Genomic DNA, 18,377 nt, shown 5'->3' on the forward strand with positions numbered 1-18,377 from the left:
CATAGACCTAAATATAAGATTGAAAACTGCACAGCTTCTAGAAGAAAGCATAGAATAAGTATATCCGGAGGCTAAGCAGCCAGAATGATCCATGTCCACCACAGGGTTCCACCACCTACTACTACTAGCTGTGTGACTTGTCAAATGAGGAGGACAATCCCTGTCTCCAGGCAGCTGTGTGGATCCAGCGGGAACCTGAATAAGCCCCTCAGCCTGGGCCCTGCTCTCTGTGTAGGGATGTTCTCCCGAACTACCCCGCAGTGTGGATATTCCCGAGCATGTTCCAGCCTCCAGGTGTCCCTCTGCTAGGATCTGGGGGTGCATTCTGAGAGCGGACAGACCATTCTGACACCTCTTGTCTTCTGCAGCTTTGAGAGCCCTGAGATTCAGCCCCTGCTTGGGCCATAGTAGCTATAGGGAGGGTCTTCCCAGGCAGTGAACTGAGAAAGAAGATTGCATGGGGGTCCTTGTGAGACACACCTAGGCACTCTGAAAAACAGCCCAGTGAAACTTCTGTGGGGAAGTGCTGGAGGCCTGCTTCAGCAAGTGGGAGGCCCCAGTGACATCTGTTAATGTGGATTCATTTGTCCCTCTGGTGCTGGGCCTGAGCGAATTTGGGATGCACATACATCCTTTCACTGGATTCTTGTTATATCCTTTTGAGGTCAGCATAGCAAGTACTGTAGACTCTTTTTTTTTTTTTTTTCCCTGCAGAGGAAGAAACTGAGGCTAAAGAACAAAATCTTGCTGAAGGTCACTCAGCTTGGGCTGTGGAGCTTGTTTTCCTGCCCCGAGCCCAGCGTCCTTCCCACCATCCAACACTGTTTCCTTTCTTGGTACCTCCATTATTAGAACACCTGGATATTCTTAGCTAACAATGGATGACATAAATAAACACACGGTCATTTCCCCACATTTCCGCACAGGTCCTCTGCAGATGGCAGAGCCCTTTCTCTAAATGCACGGCATGAAAAGGCGTTTTAAAGGTTGGAAAGAGAACTTCAGCATTAATCATCACGGGACAGCGGAAACTGGCTTTGCAAGGGATGGATTGGACTTCAGGGAAGATAGACAGCCCGAGCTCGCTGTCAGGAGATCAGTCAGCGCTGTCATTCCAGGGCCTGGGTGGAGGGCTTCTGCTGTGCCAGGGAACAGGTGTCTGGACTCGGCCTCCCCAGGCGAGCGCCATCTGCTGCCAGTCCTTGTAGAGACTGGACTGAAGCTCTGAGTGCATGATTTGTAGGCCAGGATCCTGCCCTGCCCCTGAGGCTGAGGCCAACGTTGGGGTGGCTGCCTTTAAGGCTGCTCTGGAATTGTCCCTGTACTTACTGAGCCAAGGAGGAAGAACCAAAATAGATGCTGGGAGAAAGCAGAGGTCAGAGGCTCAGAGAGGCAGGTCCTGTGTCAGGATGGAAGGGGATGTAGCGGGGGATGGTGTCAATAGCCAATGGGGATGAGGACTAAGGGAAGAGCCCATCTCACAGGACTGCTATGCCTAGCAGAGGGTAGATGATCAATGACTATTTGTTTAAATAATTAATAGTTCAGCAACCAAGGACCGTCTTGTGGGGGTAGGGGCAGCTCCTAAAAAGGGCTATGGTAGGAAGGGTGGGCCAGGAAGGTCTGTGTGGCTGAGCCCCTCTAGGACCCTCAAACTCCAGTGTCAAGTCTTCTGTCCTTTTGAGCCCAAGTGACAGCACTGATTTTTTTTACTCTATCTTGAGGGGGAAGCAGGCCCCCTACGAAGGACATAAATCCCTACAGATGAAGACACCTCATTGAGCCTTTGTCAGCCAAAAAGGAAAAAGTAAGCATTTGTCTAATTTTCTCAAATTTTAACCAGCCAACAGGTTAGAGATCATGTTTGTTTGTTTGTTTGTTTGTTTGTTTTTGGCTTTTAAAATAACCTTTATTTTTTTAAAGTTAGTATGTGTATTACAGGAAACTGAAAAACACAAGCAGCAAAGAACAAAGTCATTCACAATCACAAGCAGTTTATAGTTTGACATATTCTTCTAGGTCCTGTGCGTGTGTAGGCACAACATCCAGTTTTATGGGACTGAGATCGTACAGTATGTATCATGATTTTTCACACGTCATGAATATTTACCAATTCAAAATCCCAAAGCTATATGAGTATTCTGATAACCAAGAATACACTACACCAACTTAAACTGTTAAAAAAAAAAGTAATCCTGCCTTTCTTGGGACAAAAATTTCATGAGATCATGTTTTAAATGGAGAAAGAGAAAGAAGAAAGCAAGAAATTTGAATTCACTCAATTACTCAGAAAGCTTTAACCAAAAAGCTCCTACAAATTAAGGCTGACCCTAATTGACTTATTTAGATGTTAACCTTTAGAAAAACTCTGTATACATAGAAAGAGTGTGTACATTTGTGGCTTTGAACAAACATTTATGATTCATGGAAGGTGATGACTGCTTTGGCAAAATGGCATGGTTCGGTTTGAAGTTCAGCAGCTCTATTCATCCATTGTGTGACCTTGGTCACTTGGTCCCACGGACCCTTCCACCCTTGCTGGGTGAGTGCACAGAGGCGGACCAAAGTGCCAGTTCCAGCCCCCATTTCTTGGCTGCTTGGCTCTCGAGGCGCCTGACTTGCTGACTCGTCGGGGTCATCCAGGTTCTGATGGCTGGGTTAGCCCTCAAGGATGCCTCTTGGCTGACTGGGTTCAGCTTTCTTCAGTTCTCAACTTTCCTTGGTTTCTTAATTTCAATGTTATGTCATCCCTTGGGATCCTGTTGGCCAGGCCCATCCCTGGAGGAGGGTTGACCTCAGCTTTCTTATTTTTCTCCCTTTCTTCCTTCCCTCCTTCCATGTAAGATGAGATGGTTGGACTGGACCAAGTCTAGAATCCCTTCCCGTTCCGACTGCTCCATGGTCTGATGAAGGTGGCCACTGGGACATTTGGGCAGGGGCCCCTCTCCACAACCATGGAGGTAGGCATGTGGTAACTCCCCCTGCTACATCCATACAGCTGTTCTCCTATGAGAAGAGTTAAGATGCTTTCTGCACAAAGTGAGAAAGCAAAAGAGCCAGACAGGACCCATGCGGGGAAAAAGGACAGAAAGCAGATAGCAAAACCAACCTGTCCTCTGAGGGCATGCACACGCAGGGCTGCTCGCAAAGTGGGTTTTCGTCCTGTTCTCAGGCTTACAAGCAACTCATTGTTCTGAGAAGAGAGCAGCTGCTTCTAGGGAGTATTCAGTATTGGGTGTGACTACTTAGGGAAGCGAGTTTTCAGCAGAAGGCCTGAGCCCTCCTCTGACAGGAAAGGAGGAAGTCATTCTGGGCAGGGGATTCGTTTTCTATTGCTGCTGTAACAAATCACTGCCAATGTAGCGGTTTCAAACAACATAGTTTATCATTATACAGGTCTGCAGGTCAGACATGAGCCTCACTTGGACACAAGAATGCATTCCTTTCTGGAGATTCTAGGGGTGAATGCATTTTCTTGTCAGTTGGCAGAATTCAGTTGCACAAGGTTGTGGGACTGAAGTCGCCATTTCCTTGTTGGCATCACTGGGGGATCCCTTACCTCCCCCCTGGAGGCCTCTCTCTCGTCCTTGTCTATGAACCCTGATATCACAGAACCAGCAGCAGGGCTCCTTCTCACGCTGCCACCTCTCTACCTTTCCTTTTTTCACCTCTCTCTCTGACTATGAATGGGGAAGCTTCTCTAGTTTTTTTGTTTGTTTGTTTTGGGACGGAGTCTTGCTCTGTCGCCCAGGCTGCAGTGCAGTGGCGTGATCTGGGCTCACTGCAACCTCCGCCTCCCGGGTTCAAGCAGTTCTCCTGCCTCAGCTTCCCTAGGAGCTGGGATTACAGGTGCCCACCACCACACCTGGCTAATTTTTGTATTTTAGTAGCGATGGGGTTTCACCATGTTGGCCAGGCTGTTCTACATGACCAGCAAGCAAGCCACCCGCCTCAGCCTCCCGAAGTGCTGGGATTACAGGCGTGAGCCACGTGCCTGGCTAGTTCTCTACTTTTAAGGACTCGTGTGATTAGACTGGATCCACCTGAACAACCTCGAGTAGTCCCCCCATCTCAAAGTATTTAACTGAGTCACATCTACCAAGGCCCTTTTGTTTGCCATGTAAGGTCACCTATTCACTAGTTCTGGGCGTTAGAAAGTGGACATCTTGAGGAGGTCGCTAGCTTGCTGCCCACAGGCAGGTTAGGCCATGTGATTTGCTGACCCTCTGCAGATGTTACACTGAGGCAGTAAACCTTTTCCAGGTGACTCATACCACCTGTGCACATCGGGAGACAGAGTCATGTGAACTGCAGCAAACCAGTGCCAGCTGTGCATTGTGCAAAGCAGGACTTGAATGTGTCCATCAAACGCACTCTGTGGTCGAGCCATCAGATGCCCTAATTAATGTTCACATGGCTTTGTGAAATCCAACTGTAGGCTAGCTTGTAAAGTGTTTTTACAAGAGCTGACACCGATGGAACCTACTCAGCTTGCTTTTCCTGTTCCAGCTTTTTCAGGCACAGTCAGGACCCCCTGGAACTCCACCAGCTCCCCCATTCCCCTCCCATGAGTGTGGGTGGCCCCTCTTAGCCTCTGACCACATACTGGAACCTGCAGAGGCAGTATTAGCAGACCTGAGGTCTTCCTCTGCATTTCATTTGCTGTTCCCTGGCCTGCAATGCCCCTTCTTTGCCCCCTCCCCCGAGGGCCTAGCAGCCCCTCCTACGCAGCCCTCTAACCCCTCTGTGCTCAAAGTGCATCTGAGGACATCACCTGAGAGCTGTAGGAAATGCAGGATCTCAGGCCCCACCCCAAACCTACTGAAGCCAGATCTGCTGTTTAACATGATCCCTGGAGATTCATAAGCATGTTGTCTACGCAGCACGGAGTGAGGTGCGGCTCCTCTTCGCTGCACCCCTTCCTGACTACCCCTAGGCCCGGCCAAATAAACTCTTCTTCCTGCTCCCTTGTGCCCCATTTGGACTTCGTTCATAACAAGGGAATATAACTGGATGGTAAAAGGGACTTTTCCTGTTACCTAGACATTTCAGCCTCAAAGGCAGAACAAATTAGTAGGTGCAAGGAGCCACACATCCATACAATGTTGAGACCCTGCCCAGGACAAGCTCGGTGAGTGGAAAACTTCTTTGTCAGCCCTTCGCCCACTTCCAGCCTCAGATCGAGGCATCAGGGAGGGTTTCCTTGAACAGGGTGGGCGGAGGGCACTGTGTTCCCACCACCCCTGTTGCCCATCCATGGGGTGAGGCAGCAAGCGCTTCCCTTCACCTCAAGGAAGTGACAAGGGCTGCACGGGGAGCTCTCCCCACACCTGTCAGTGTTTGGGGAAACGTGAGGACTGGTCTGAGGAGTCAGGGCTGCAGTGGCCAATGGTGCCCTGCGCCAGAGGGCAGTGGGGTGAAGGTGTGTGGCTCCCGGGAACCAGATGGGGGTGGTGGAGAGATTTCTTGGAGCCTTTTTGAAGAGGACTCCATCCAAGTGGGCTGCCTGGAAGGGCAAAGGGACCCAACAGAGATGTGGGCCACTGGGAAACCACAGCCCCAAGGGCTGCTGCAACCCTGCCCCACAACTACATCCCAGCCTCATAATGGAAAATGTAGTTGAGGTGGGGTTGCCAGATTTTACAAATCCAAATACAAGATACTCATTTAAATTTCTATGTCAGGTAAGCAACATGTATGTTTTTAGTATATGTTACATGAAATATTTGCAACATACACTAGAACATTTTAAATTTTCATCTAGCTCAACTTCAAATTTAATTGGGCATTCTGTATTTTTATCTGGCAACCCTAAGTTGGGAGCTTTATAGCAGAAATTCAAGTGGCTTCTCCAAGAAACCCACGAAAGCACCCCAAAGAGAAGTCAGCCCTAGAAACCCCAATGTCAGCTCACAACTGAAGCAGTCAGGTAAGATCCTTTCTGCTCTGTTATTCTGGTCCCCCACCTCAATGCCTCATCAGAATAGGGAGTAGGAGGTGGGAGAAGGGAGGGGACAGGAGGAGGAGGAGGAGATGACTACCTCCATCACTTCAGGCGTCCGAGCCAGAGACGAGACACCTTAACTTTAAATGAAATTGAACATTTTGATTATTACCTGGATCAGACACAGACATACAACTACTGTTCTTGTGACTTAAAGAGACCTATGATGTCGGCCTAAGATGGCATGTCTTAGGTGGCGAAGGAAGCAGGTCCTGGAGCCAGGGGGAAAAGACAGTGGGTGAAAGGAGAGTTTCTTCAAGAGTGTGCTCAGCTAAGTAGCAGTGGTTCCCAAACTGATGGCTTATTTGCAGAGCTGTCTTTCTCACTAGCATCTTAGCATTCGTTTGTGTCCCCAGCTCATGGCATGTGTAGTAGATGCTCAGTAAATGTCTGACTGTGTGTGTGTGTGTGTTTTTTTTTTTTTTTTTTTTTTTTTTGAGACAGGGTCTCAGTTGCCCAGGCTGGAGTGCAGTGGTGTGATCATAGCCCACTGCAGCCTCAAACTCTTGGAGTCATGTGATCCCTCCTGCCTCAGCCTCCCGAGTAGCTGGGACTACAGGTGCATACCACCATGCCTGGCTAATTTTTATTTTTTTCTTTGTACAGACAAAAAGGAAGAAAACTGGGTCTTGTTACGTTGCCCAGGCTGGTCTCCAACTCCTGGCCTCAAGTGATCCTCCCAGCTTGTTCTTCCAAAGTGTTGGGATTATAGGTGTGAGCCACTGTGCCTGGCCATGTCTGAATGTTGAATGTTGACGTCTTCAGTGAATTGACCCCTCTTTCATCTATGGGACTTATGAAGAGAGAATCTTTCTGGCATTGCATAATCCTTCCCCAGGGTACTTTAGCTGTGGTCACCCTTCTTGTTATAAAACATGGCAGGTATGATGAAGGAGATCAGCTGAGCTGGACTTAGACTCTTCTCTAAGAACATCGTCAGGCACTCAGCGTTCACAGCAGGGCAGATGTAGGTTTCTAGGTACCTGAGGCTTATAGGAACTGGGGTTCATTCTAAGAAAAAGAGTATCAAATTATGAAGACAAAATTAGGCATCAATGTGAATATTAATTTAGGAGAAATCACAACAAATCGCACATCCTAACAAGCTAACAAATACTGCATACATCACAACATCTAGAAGCATAACGATATTTGTATTAGTTAACTTGGACATATGACTATAGTATGCTTTTTTCCTACATTTTTGGGCTATATTTTTTTCATATTCTTTTTGGTTGATGTCCTTGTAGGTAGTGGCTACATGTTAGTAGCCACTAACCCTAGGAGTAGGTAGGGTTCATGTTGTTGTTGTCGATGTCTGTATTTTGTGATCAAATCACCAAGACTGCAAATCCTTTTTTCAACATATTCATATGATTCACTCCCCTTCATTAAATTGGGTTATTCAAACAATTATGCTCCAAATTTATTTCTTCCTTGTAATGAAGTACTACTTTGGCATGATCTGATTTTTATAATTATTCTCTCTTCTCATCTTCATTATTTATATTTTCTTAGCTATTATGATTCTTCTCAATTTCAGGCTTTTGTCTATCAGACTTTTTAGCTTCTGTTGTGATAGAACAAGAGAGTTTTTGACATTTTGTAACTTCTTCCAGTCTTTTGTCTTTCAGTTTTTGTCTGAGACTTCTACTAGGATGTTTTCTTCTCAACACACTTGATTTTTGTAGAGTTAATAATTTTGAAATAAAGGCATTCTCAAGAGCAGTTCAAATGCATTTGAAAGTTGCTGAAATGTATTGAGTTACATATTGCATAATCAAATTACTTTTTCGCCACATAGACTGATCTATTGGTGAGTATGTGTAGGGGTTTCATTACTCTGGAGTCTTTTTTCTTTGCTTTCTTTGCCCCTTTCTTTCCATTTCTGTGACAATTTGGTGCACAGTTTCATCAGGAAGTCTGAGACTTCAGAAGGGCAGGAGGATCAGATACTGTAAGGGTGATCCGCTCAGTTGGCACAAGAAATCTGGGGAAGACATTACATGAACAGTGGAATCTTCTTTCTTTGCAGAGAAAAGTGGACAAGCATCCAATTTCCAAATCAATTCTTGGGATAAACTGGTATAACTTGTTGGAAGGCAGTTTGTCAATATGTATTGCAAGCCCTAAAAATATTTATGTCCCCCTCAAATACATGTACATTCCTATAGTTTGACTGAGTAATTTAATTTAGGTATATTAATTTTAAGAAAATGTTCCTGAAAATGAAAAAAGTATTAGACACCAAGGTGGTGTTAACAAAATATTCCTTAAAACAGTTTTTTTTGTTTTTTTTGTTTTTTTGAGACAGAGTCTTGCTCTGTTGCCCAGGCTAGAGTGCAGTGGTGTGATCTCAGCTCACTGCAACCTCCACCTTCAAGGTTCAAGCGATTCTTCTGGCTCAGCCTCCCGAGTAGCTGGGATTGCAGGCGCCACCATGCCCAGCTAATTTTTTTGTATTTTTAGTAGAGACAGGGTTTCACCATGTTGGCCATGCTGGTTTCGAACTCCTGACCTCAAGTGATCCTCTCACCTTGGCCTCCCAAAGTGCTAGAATCATGGGTGAGACACCGCACCCTGCCTCTTAAAACACTTTTGGAGCCAGGTGCGGTGGCTCATGCCTGTAATCCCAGCACTTTGGGAGGCTGAGGCGGGCAGATCACGAGGTCAGGACATCGAGACCATCCTGGCTAACATGGTGAAACCCCATCTCTACTGAAAATACAAAAAATTAGCCGGGCGTGGTGGTGGACACCTGTAGTCCCAGCTACTCGGGAGACTGAGGCAGGAGAATGGCGTGAACCTGGGAGGTGGAGCTTGCAGTGAGCCGAGATGGCGCCACTGCACTCCAGTCTGGGTGACGGAGTGAGACTCTGTCTCAAAAAGAAAAACAAAACAAAACACATTTTTGGAATAAGTTGCTCCAACAATAAATGATTGGTTATTTAAATTGGGAAACATCAACTTGATGGATATTATTACTATTGAAGTTTATAGAAGGTTTGTTATATGGCACAAAATGACTCTTACATAACATTAAGCAAAACAAAAGCAAAATACAGTATTGTATATATGTTTTGATCTCAGCCAAACTAATACTAAATCCCATGCTCAGAAAAAATCCTGGAATATACATGATTTTAAAATGTACACTGTCTATATAAGTATACTATATATTTCATAAACACCCTCCCATGTCAACAAATATAGATTGTGACATAATTTTTAATAGTTGCATAGTATTTCACTGGATGCATGAACAAAAATGTTTCTGCTCTTTTAAGACATTCAGACAGCTTCAGATATTTTTCTGTTTTAAGTACACTGCAAGGAACCATCTTGCGCATTCATCTTTAGCCAGTTTTCCAATTATTTCCTCAGGATAAATTCCTAGAAGTGGAATTGCTGGGTCAAAAGCATTTTTAGGGCTTTCGAAACCGATCGCCAAATGACCTTCCAGAGCGACTATAAATTTATGCTCCCACCAGCAGCACATGAGTGTATGGCCTTTCTCTGGTGCCTTGGCCAACAATGACTCTTCAATTTGTTTTAAAATGAAGAAAATAACTGAAGAAAATATGCCTGCAGTAGATTTGAAACTTATTAAATGTATTCAAGTTTTTATTATACAATCCTGGCTTGCTATAAAAATGTTGCTAGGAGTTAACATCTATTCCACAGTTACCATGTCCCAGGCAATGTGTGACATGAGTTAATTCTCTTAGTGCTGCAGATAACTCTATGAGGTAGGGGCCATTACCCATCAATTTCATATGTGAGGAAATGAGACACAGGGGTGCTAAAGGTAACACAGTCCAAGGTAATGAGGGGCTGAACTAAGATTTCAACCCAGGCCACAGCCTACACCATACTGTACAGCGTCTCAGTCCCTGCTGAGATGTCCCTAAGCATGCAGTGAACCTTGTAGTTCAGGATTCACCGTGGGACCGGAAATCCCTCTAGTCCATATTCGAGGATGAGTCTCAGTTTAGGCAGAGGCCCCAGAGACCACCATTTAGAAGATTCTGAGAATCTACTACTAGCATGAGGTAGGCTGCCTGTGCAGGACCTGCCAGGACGGAGTTAAACCTAGCCTGCCAGCTCTAGCCCACCGGTCACTTGGGCTGAAGAGTCATGAGAAAAGGGTTATTTGGGACAGAGCTGAGTGTCATGATGTGCCCGCCGCTCTTGTGTTGGGTGACTGTTTCCTCCTGGTCTGCCTGGGACTGTCCTGGCCTTAGCAATGGAAGTCTTGCCTCCTGGGAAACCCCTTAGTCCTGGGCAAACTGGGTCAGCTGAGCACCATATTTCTGGGGGAAGGTTCTGGCACTTCCTTCCCACCTCAAGACAGGTGTGGGGGGCTTTGAGGGGCTCTGGAGCCGTGGCCCTGGGGACAGAGCTAACACCCATGCATCAGACACCCAGAGGACTCATGCCAGATCACACTGCTGTGCTCAACTCCGTCCCTTCTCCCTCTGGGCCTGGCCTCAGATGGTCTGAAACCCAGCTAGTGAGGATGGGGGCTGGGAGTAGAGCCAGGAGAGAGAAGAGACTAGCAACACAGACCCCTGCTCCTCCTCAGGCCGCTTTTAAGCCCGGAGCAAGCCTCAGATTGTGGGAGGAGACTGAACTTAACAGAATTTAAAGTTTGATGTTACACTGGCTTGGACATTTTAAGTCACTGAAATGAGACTTGAAAGGGCGAGGAGCACGGTGGGAGCTGCCAGGGACGTCCCCGGGGGATGGGGAGGAATGATGGCAGAGGGCAGGGGAAGGCTGAAGCTGCTTATGAGCCAGCACTGCCAAAGGTGACCCTCTCAACACTGGGCTGCTTGGAGTGGCCACTGTGGGCCGCACCCGGGCCTTGCCGCCTCCTCCCAGCAGGGGTGGAACCACAGCTGCTGCCACTTCTACTGCCTAAGGAGCAGCGGTTTGGGGTAAGAATGCAGGGTCCCCTCACTGCCCTCTGCCCATCAGGCTATGGCAAGAGCCTTTCCTCACCCCAGACGCTGCCTCCTCAAATGGAGCATCCCAGCTCTCCAAACCGCCAGAGCCCATCCTTCTCCTCCCAAGCAACCACGATAATAAACGATGGCTTGTTGATACATGCGAGACACCGAAATAGGTTCTTAATAGACATTGTCTTCTTTTGTCCTTATAATTTACCAATGAGGTGTTGTTACCATCCTCATTTTTCAGAGGATCAGAGAGGTTAAGGAACTTACCCAGCTATTGAGTAGTGGAGTGGACTGGAAACCTGTTCTGCCTCCATCCAAAGCGCATGTCCAGTTCACAATTCTGCACGGCTTCCTAGCTCTTACCTAGCCTAACCTCCCAGCTCCCCACCAGGCACCTGGGAGGGGCATCTTTGCACTGGGACCTTGGTGGGGTAGCTGCGTTTCCACTATTCCTACTTGAAACCTGGAATGTGTTTTTTCATGGGAACAATATGATGAATGGTTCCTTCCACTCCACGGTGGTTACTTATTGGTTCAGTCGCCGTGTGTGACCTGGCCTGGAGTTCTGACCACACTCGGTCATGTGATTTCCCAGGAAGAAAACACATCCTGGGTTCTAAATAGCAAATTCCAAACACACTGTTAGGACACAGCTTATTTGCGAGTTAGGGAACGTCTGCCTGTAAATGATTTTAATTTATGTGACAAGAAAAATAAACTGGGCTCTTTCATTATGCTATTTGGGTTGTTGGTTTACACAGAAGGGAGGCCACCCTGCAGTTTGTCCTTCTACAAGGGCGTCATCTGTTTGAATTATTCAATCTCTTCAAAGAGTTTGTGGCTAAGTCTATGGTACTGGAGAAGCATGTGGTTTAGTGAGTGAATTAAAAGTCAGGAGATGTGGGTCTAGCCCTCTCCTTGCCCTTAACCAGCTGTGTGACTTTGGGTGAGTCACTGTACCTCTCAGGGCATCTGCTTCTCAATCTGTACAATAAGGAGGTGACTCTTGAGAATCCCCAAGTTCCCTTCCAGTCCTCAGATCCCATGAAGAACAAGGAGCGTCAGGTGCAGAACTGCCAATGACAGGTCTGCTCAGAAATCATGTTTCCTTCTTTTGCTTCCCTTTGTAATTTTTCAAGAAAAATTCTTTAGTAATGGTGTTCTTGAGCTCTGGCAGATGAAAAAAAGAGAAAGTCAGGTTCTTTGGGGTTAAATGGAGCATTTAATAAGGGCTAAGCAAAAAGATGTGTGCTGGCCCATTTTCTCACGTTGGATGTTTGGTTAATCGATCAGCAGATCCTGGCACCCAAGTGACAACCTGCATTGAAAAGGCGGAACTTGGCTCTCCTGCCCTTCCAGCTGTAAGAGCCTGAAACCGAAGCTATGGGGGGAATGTCTTTCATTTCCCCCTGGAAGCTGGGAGGACGTTCAGCTTAGCATTGCCAACTGTGTAATGTGGGCTTGCCTCTAAAAGAAGCCTTTTTCCTTGGACGTCTTTCAGGCCACAGTATTCCCTTTGGCACCTCTACCCACTTGGGACAAAGCCTGATGTAAAGTCTGGGTGCAACTCAGACCGGCCTGGGAAAGAATTTATTTAATAAATGGTGGAAAGTGGCTTCCTTAATGTGTCTTCAGTGGCTTTTTTTATAAAGCATTTGGTTTGTCTACTTGTGTGTTTTTGCTCCATCTCTTTCCACAAAGACGGCTTATAGCAGGGATACTTACAACAAAATGATGCTGGGAAAATAAAAACAAAGAAGTAGAGAATTAGGCCTGAGAGAACTAGGAGTAGAGGGTCAAGATTAGATGCAGAGGAGCATAGATGTGTAGTCTAGGAAGGCCAAGTAGTCGTTACAGCTGAAACTCAAATTCAATTAGCTAAAATGTTCCTAGTGTCAAAGGAAGAATGGGCTACACAGTTGCATAATCCTTAGTATTAGGGAGAAGGAAAAGGTTCCAGTTATTCAGAGGAATGTTCTCTTGCCCTATTCCTTTAATAAGTATCTATTAAAGGCCCACCATGTGCCAAGCACCATGCCAGGCAAGCACTGCACTCACCCCCCAGGAACTCGGTGTCTAAAGGAGACTGGGTGAAAGAACTATATTTGTGTGCCTCCCATGTGCCAAATACTATGCATTTAGTTATGCAGTTACTGTATGTTTGACACTATGCATTTAATTATGCACCTGCTGTATATCAGACACCATGCATTTTCATTTAACCCTCATAAGTACTTATGTCAAGTAGACACTGTTACCTCTGTTTTACAGATGAGAAAACAGTCTCTCCCTGCAATGGGTAAGTATCGAAGTTAGGATTCACATCAAGGCCATTCTGTCTTCTTTATGGTGCTATTGGTGGTCTAACTGCCACTATTTATTTTCCCTTCCCTTTCTTTTCTTCTTTTCCTTTTCCTCTTTTTTTTTTTTTTGAAACAGGATCCTGCTCTGTTGCCCAGGCTGGAGTGCAGTGGCATGATCATAGCTCACTACAGCCTTTACCTCCTGTTTTCAAGTGATACGTCCACCTATCCCCTCCTAAGTAACTGGGACTACTGGTGTGTGCCACTGTACTGGCTTATTTTTAAAAATTTTTTGTAGAAATGGGGTCTTGCTATGTTGCCCAGGCTGGTCTCAACTCCCAGCCTGAAATGATCCTCCCAATATGGCCTCTCGAAGTGTTGGGATTACAGGCTTGAGCCACCACAGCTGGCCCCCTGTTCCCTTTCTAACAGAACTTCAGCTTTGTTTAATTATTTACCACTCCTCAAAATAGCTACCATGGGCCAAGGGTCAATGACCCCATTTCTAATTCTTGTGGGCAGGATGGGAAGATTGATTAGCCAATCACAATAATCCCCTGTGCCTGGTTTAAGAATCTGGGCTTAAGCCAATCATTATGTGACATTTTCCTGGTGATTGTCTTAGGTCTAGGATGACAGAAGCAGGCACAGTAAGACTGAAGGAATGGCCATCAATTCCATATTTTGGGGAAAGGCTCTTCTATCTGTCTTGCTGGAAATAAACTAGTAGGTATGTTGCTGCTGGCAGCCCTTCTGTGACTCTGGAGGAAGCTGACTCTTCTGATACCAACTGTTCTGACACCAACTGGTGTACTGTAATATGATTCCCCAGATGCAAATACAAATACCCAGAGTTAGTGGAGACTCCACACTATAGGGCACAGTCCCCTACAAGACTGTTTCACTTCAAATGCCAGCCACAAGGTGGGGTCTCAGACCACCAGCATTTCTGACCAGCTGGCTACAAATCTGAGTGTTCCCACAATCCCTCTCAGGTTCAATAATTTGCTAGAATGACTCACAGAACTCAGGAAAGCCTACATTATGATTATAGTTTTATAATAAAGAATATCAATCAAGAGCATAGGGTAAGGCCTAAGAGCTTCTAGAATGCAGAGCTTCTGGGCCCTGTCCCCATGGAATTGGCCCATATCACTCTCCCAGTGCATCAGTGTGTTCATTAACCAGGAGCTCCACTGAGCTTCAACATCCAGAGTTTTTATTAGAGTGCCATTCCATTGGCATGACTGAACATTGGCCACGTGGTTGAACTCAATCTCCAGCTCTTCCTCCCTCCTTGGAGGTAGCGCTGGTTCAAAACCCCAACCCTCTAATTACGTGGTTGGTCTTTCTAGTGACCAGTCTTAATCCTGAACCAGCTCAGCATAAACTCAGGTGTAATCCATGAAGCTCATGAATAACAAAGACACTCCTATCCCTTGGGAAATTCCACAGAGTTTAAGAAGCTCTGTGCCAGGAACCTGAGACAGGACCAGACAAATTCTTCATTATACAAACCTGACCTTCAGACAAACCTGAAGGTTATGGAGAAAATACCAATAGAACAGAAGAGAGACAAAGCCAGAGCCCACACTACTCTGCATTCTCTGAAATATGAGCTAGTACTTTCCTCATCATTTAAGCCAGTTTGAATTGGGTTTCTGTCACTTATAGCTAATTGATCTTACACTGACTATTATACTTTGAAGTGCAAGAAACAGAAACCCCAACAAAAAATAACTTAAACAATAAGAACTTCTGTTATTCCACAAAATGAAAATCTGGAGGTAAAACAGTTCTAGAGTTTTTATTTTTTAACTCAGGGCTGGGACAAGGCTGGCACAAAATTTCAGGAGTCCAAAAAAATTCAATCAGCAAGATAAATAGTATTTATGACAATATTTTAAAAATGAAAATTAATGCAAAAAATTGAGAATAAAATATCAAAATTTTAAGTAAAGATAATCAGCATTACTGATTTTTTTTTTTTGCTCTGGGCTTCAACATCACTCAGCACAGCACTGTTACCAACCCTGTGTTTATCTAAAATTTTGGTATTTTTTCAAAATTTTGGATATTTGCATTATTTTTATTTTTAAAACTGTTAATTCTAGGCTGGGCACAGTGATTCACACCTATAATCCCAGCACTTTGGTGGGAGGATTGCTTGAGGTCAGGAGTATGACACTGGCCTGGGCATCATAGGGAGACCCCTGTCTCTACAAAAAAGATAAAAATTAGCCAGGTGTGGTAGTGCATGCCTGTAGTCCCAGCTACTCAGAGGGCCAAGGTGGGAAGATTTCTGGAGCCCTGGAGTTCGAATCTGCAGTGAGCTACAATTGCACCACTGTACACCAGCCTGGGAGACAGAGTGAGACACTGTCTCATATATATATATATATATAATCTTGATTACTGAGATTGAGATTTTGGGCACCCCTTAAACTTTGTGCCCTAGGTGAGTGCCTTCCTGACCTGGGCCCATTCCCACTCCATTACACCTTCCCATCCTCAGATGTTGACTGGAGACCTCAGCTGGTTTCCCTTCATGGTTGTAAGCGGACTGCCACTATTCTGGGAACAACAACATCAAACAAAAACCAAAGAGTGTTTTGTTCTGTGCATCTTTTTCATCAACAAGGAAAACTTTCCCAAAAGCTCCAGCAGACTTTCCTCACTGGCCAGAATTGCACCACATGCCATGTCTAAACCAGTCACTGACAAGGCCGAGGGAGCATCCACGCTTGGCTGACAGCAATCACACTGAGCCTGGGGAGGACGTTGCTTTCCTTGAGCACCTGGCCTTGTGGAGGCTGGACACCTGATCAAGTTCAAGACTTTACCCCAAAGAACACATACTATGTGAAGTTTAGAAAGAAGCCACACAACTCACTTCTCGGCCTTTTGGCTAAGATTAAGTGCAAAAAGAAGCCACACTAGTCTGTGGCATAGAACTCAAGAGTGTTGTCACCTTTGGGGAGGTGGATGAAGGTACTGATTGGAAGGCAGCATGAGGGCAGCTTGTGGGATACAAGTAATGTTCTCTATTTCTTCATCTGAGTCATGGGTACTTGGGTGTGTTGACCATTAAGCTGTAGGCATGATTTGTGTACTCTTCTGTATGTATATTTGAGGCTCAAAGTGTGGTCCATGGCCCAGCAGCATTAACATCACCCAGGAGCTTGTTTATAAATGCAGAATCGAGGTCCCAGCACCTACTGAATCAGAAGCTGCACTTTAACTACATTGCCAGGCAATACACTCACACGTTAAAGTTCGAGAAACACAGTATTATACTTCAATTTTTAAAAACTGCTTTCATAGGAAATATTGGGGCTTTCCCAGCAACGAAGGTGGGGAGATTGGGTTTGGGTAGAGCAGGAACAGTGCTGACTCGAAAGCCTGTTACAGGGTTTACAAAGTAGCTACTCACCGGTCCCTACTCAGTGGCAGCTGCTTCTGCCGCTCTTCCTCTCTTCAACTGTTCTTCACTTTCTCTGCTTTCAACAATTTGTTTTTCATCAAACAGGGGCTCAGGCAGCACCTGGGGGCTCAAAACACACTGGATGCGGACATGGTCACGTGGTAAGGACAGCCACATGAAGTAAGCGTGAGATGGCGATCTCCTCTGAAATATGAGCCTCATTCCTTTGAAAGTAGCAAAGAATTATCCAGAGGCGTTGGGAAAATGGTAAGAAAATCTTACCTCTATTGAGAAAGAGTGAATGCCAAAGGCCTCCCTTCACCTGCTCCATTGCCTGTAACCAAGCACTCATCCACCTCAGCTGGAGACATTAGATTGAAAACAAACTCCCAGTCCCCATTTAAAGAGGTCAGCCGTGGGCAGTGAGGATGGGATGCTCATGGAGGTGAGGTGTGTGGTGCCCCACAGTGGGGGAAATGACTTAAAATATACATTAGCGTAATGGTGATTTCAGCCTAACACAGCTTGGTAAGGAACAGTGGTTCTGCAAGAATCCTTTGTATATGGTTTGCCAGAAGGAACATAAACTGAGATTCTAAACTCCAGAAACACAGGCATTTTAGGAACTGTCCGCTTTATTCCTTTTGCTCTTATTTAAGATAAAAATTCTGCCTCTGATTCCTGCCTGCAATTTCAGGTCACCCAGACCCCTATTTGTGCCCCCATCCCTTGGTGCTGAAGATCCCCTAGGGACAGCAGAACGAACTAGCTCAGAGAGGGGACCAGGAGATAGGAGCAGGGGAAGAGGTATCTTCTAATACGTATCAGGTACATTCTCCTTTTAAAGACTCAAGTTGGCCAGGTGTGGTGGCTCATGCCTATAATCCCAGCACTTTGGGAGGCTAAGGCGGGTGGATCACCTGAGGTCAGGAATTCGAGACCAGGCTGGCCAACATAGCAAAACTCCGTCTCGAATAAAAATACAAAAAAAAAAAAAAAAAAAAAAATTAGCTGAGTATGGTGGTGCATGCCTGTAATCCCAGCTACTTGTGAGGCTGAGGCAGGAGAATTGCTTGAACCCGGGAGGTGGAGGTTACAGTGAGCCAAGATCGCGCCACTGCACTCCAGCCTGGGCGACAGAGCAAGACTCTGTCTGGAAAAAAAAAAAAAAAAAAAAAAGACTCAAGTCCATGGCAAAGTCAGCCATGGGGGAACTGAGAAAGGTTCCAGGAAGCTGTGGCCTAGTAATCAGACAAAAGCTGTATCCACCACCCAGGGGCCCACATAAAAGCTCCTGGGTAACCCACATCTACACTCATAACTATGGGCAGGGCCAGCTTCCTGGGGGTGCAACCAGTGCAGGCTTATGGGGCCCCACACTCACAACAGCCCTGTCATTGTCTGAGACTTTCTTTTTCTTTTCTTTCTCTTTTTTTTTTTTTTTTTTTTGAGACGGAGTCATACTCTGTTGCCCAGGCTGCAGTGCAGTGGTGCAATCTTGGCTCACTGTAACCTCTGCCTCCCAGGTTCAAGCGATCTTCCCATTTAATAACTTTACACAAGGGGCCCTGCATTTTCATTTTGTACTGGGCTCCCCAAATTATGTAGCTGGTCCTGAATGCTAGAATGGCCAGCAAGGGGAGATGTCTTTTGCCTCTACCCCACCCCGAGGCCCAGGGTGCCCC

The 18,377-nt window shown here is 45.9% G+C and overlaps 1 long non-coding RNA gene across 2 annotated transcripts; it reads left to right on the forward strand.

Moving 5' to 3' along the window:
- The first annotated feature begins 903 nt into the window (after positions 1-903).
- LOC139357067 (uncharacterized) lies at positions 904-12,398 on the forward strand. 2 transcript variants are annotated; one of them, XR_011609677.1, is made up of 5 exons: positions 904-986; positions 1,725-1,807; positions 5,044-5,131; positions 5,817-5,929; positions 12,262-12,398. It is a non-coding gene; the product is annotated as an uncharacterized lncRNA (long non-coding RNA). The 2 variants fall into 2 exon arrangements; XR_011609678.1 differs by having other exon boundaries at positions 12,259-12,389.
- Positions 12,399-18,377: the final 5,979 nt, after the last annotated feature.

The sequence above is a fragment of the Macaca nemestrina genome, chromosome 11, assembly GCF_043159975.1.
Source record: "Macaca nemestrina isolate mMacNem1 chromosome 11, mMacNem.hap1, whole genome shotgun sequence".
NCBI lineage: Eukaryota > Metazoa > Chordata > Mammalia > Primates > Cercopithecidae > Macaca > Macaca nemestrina.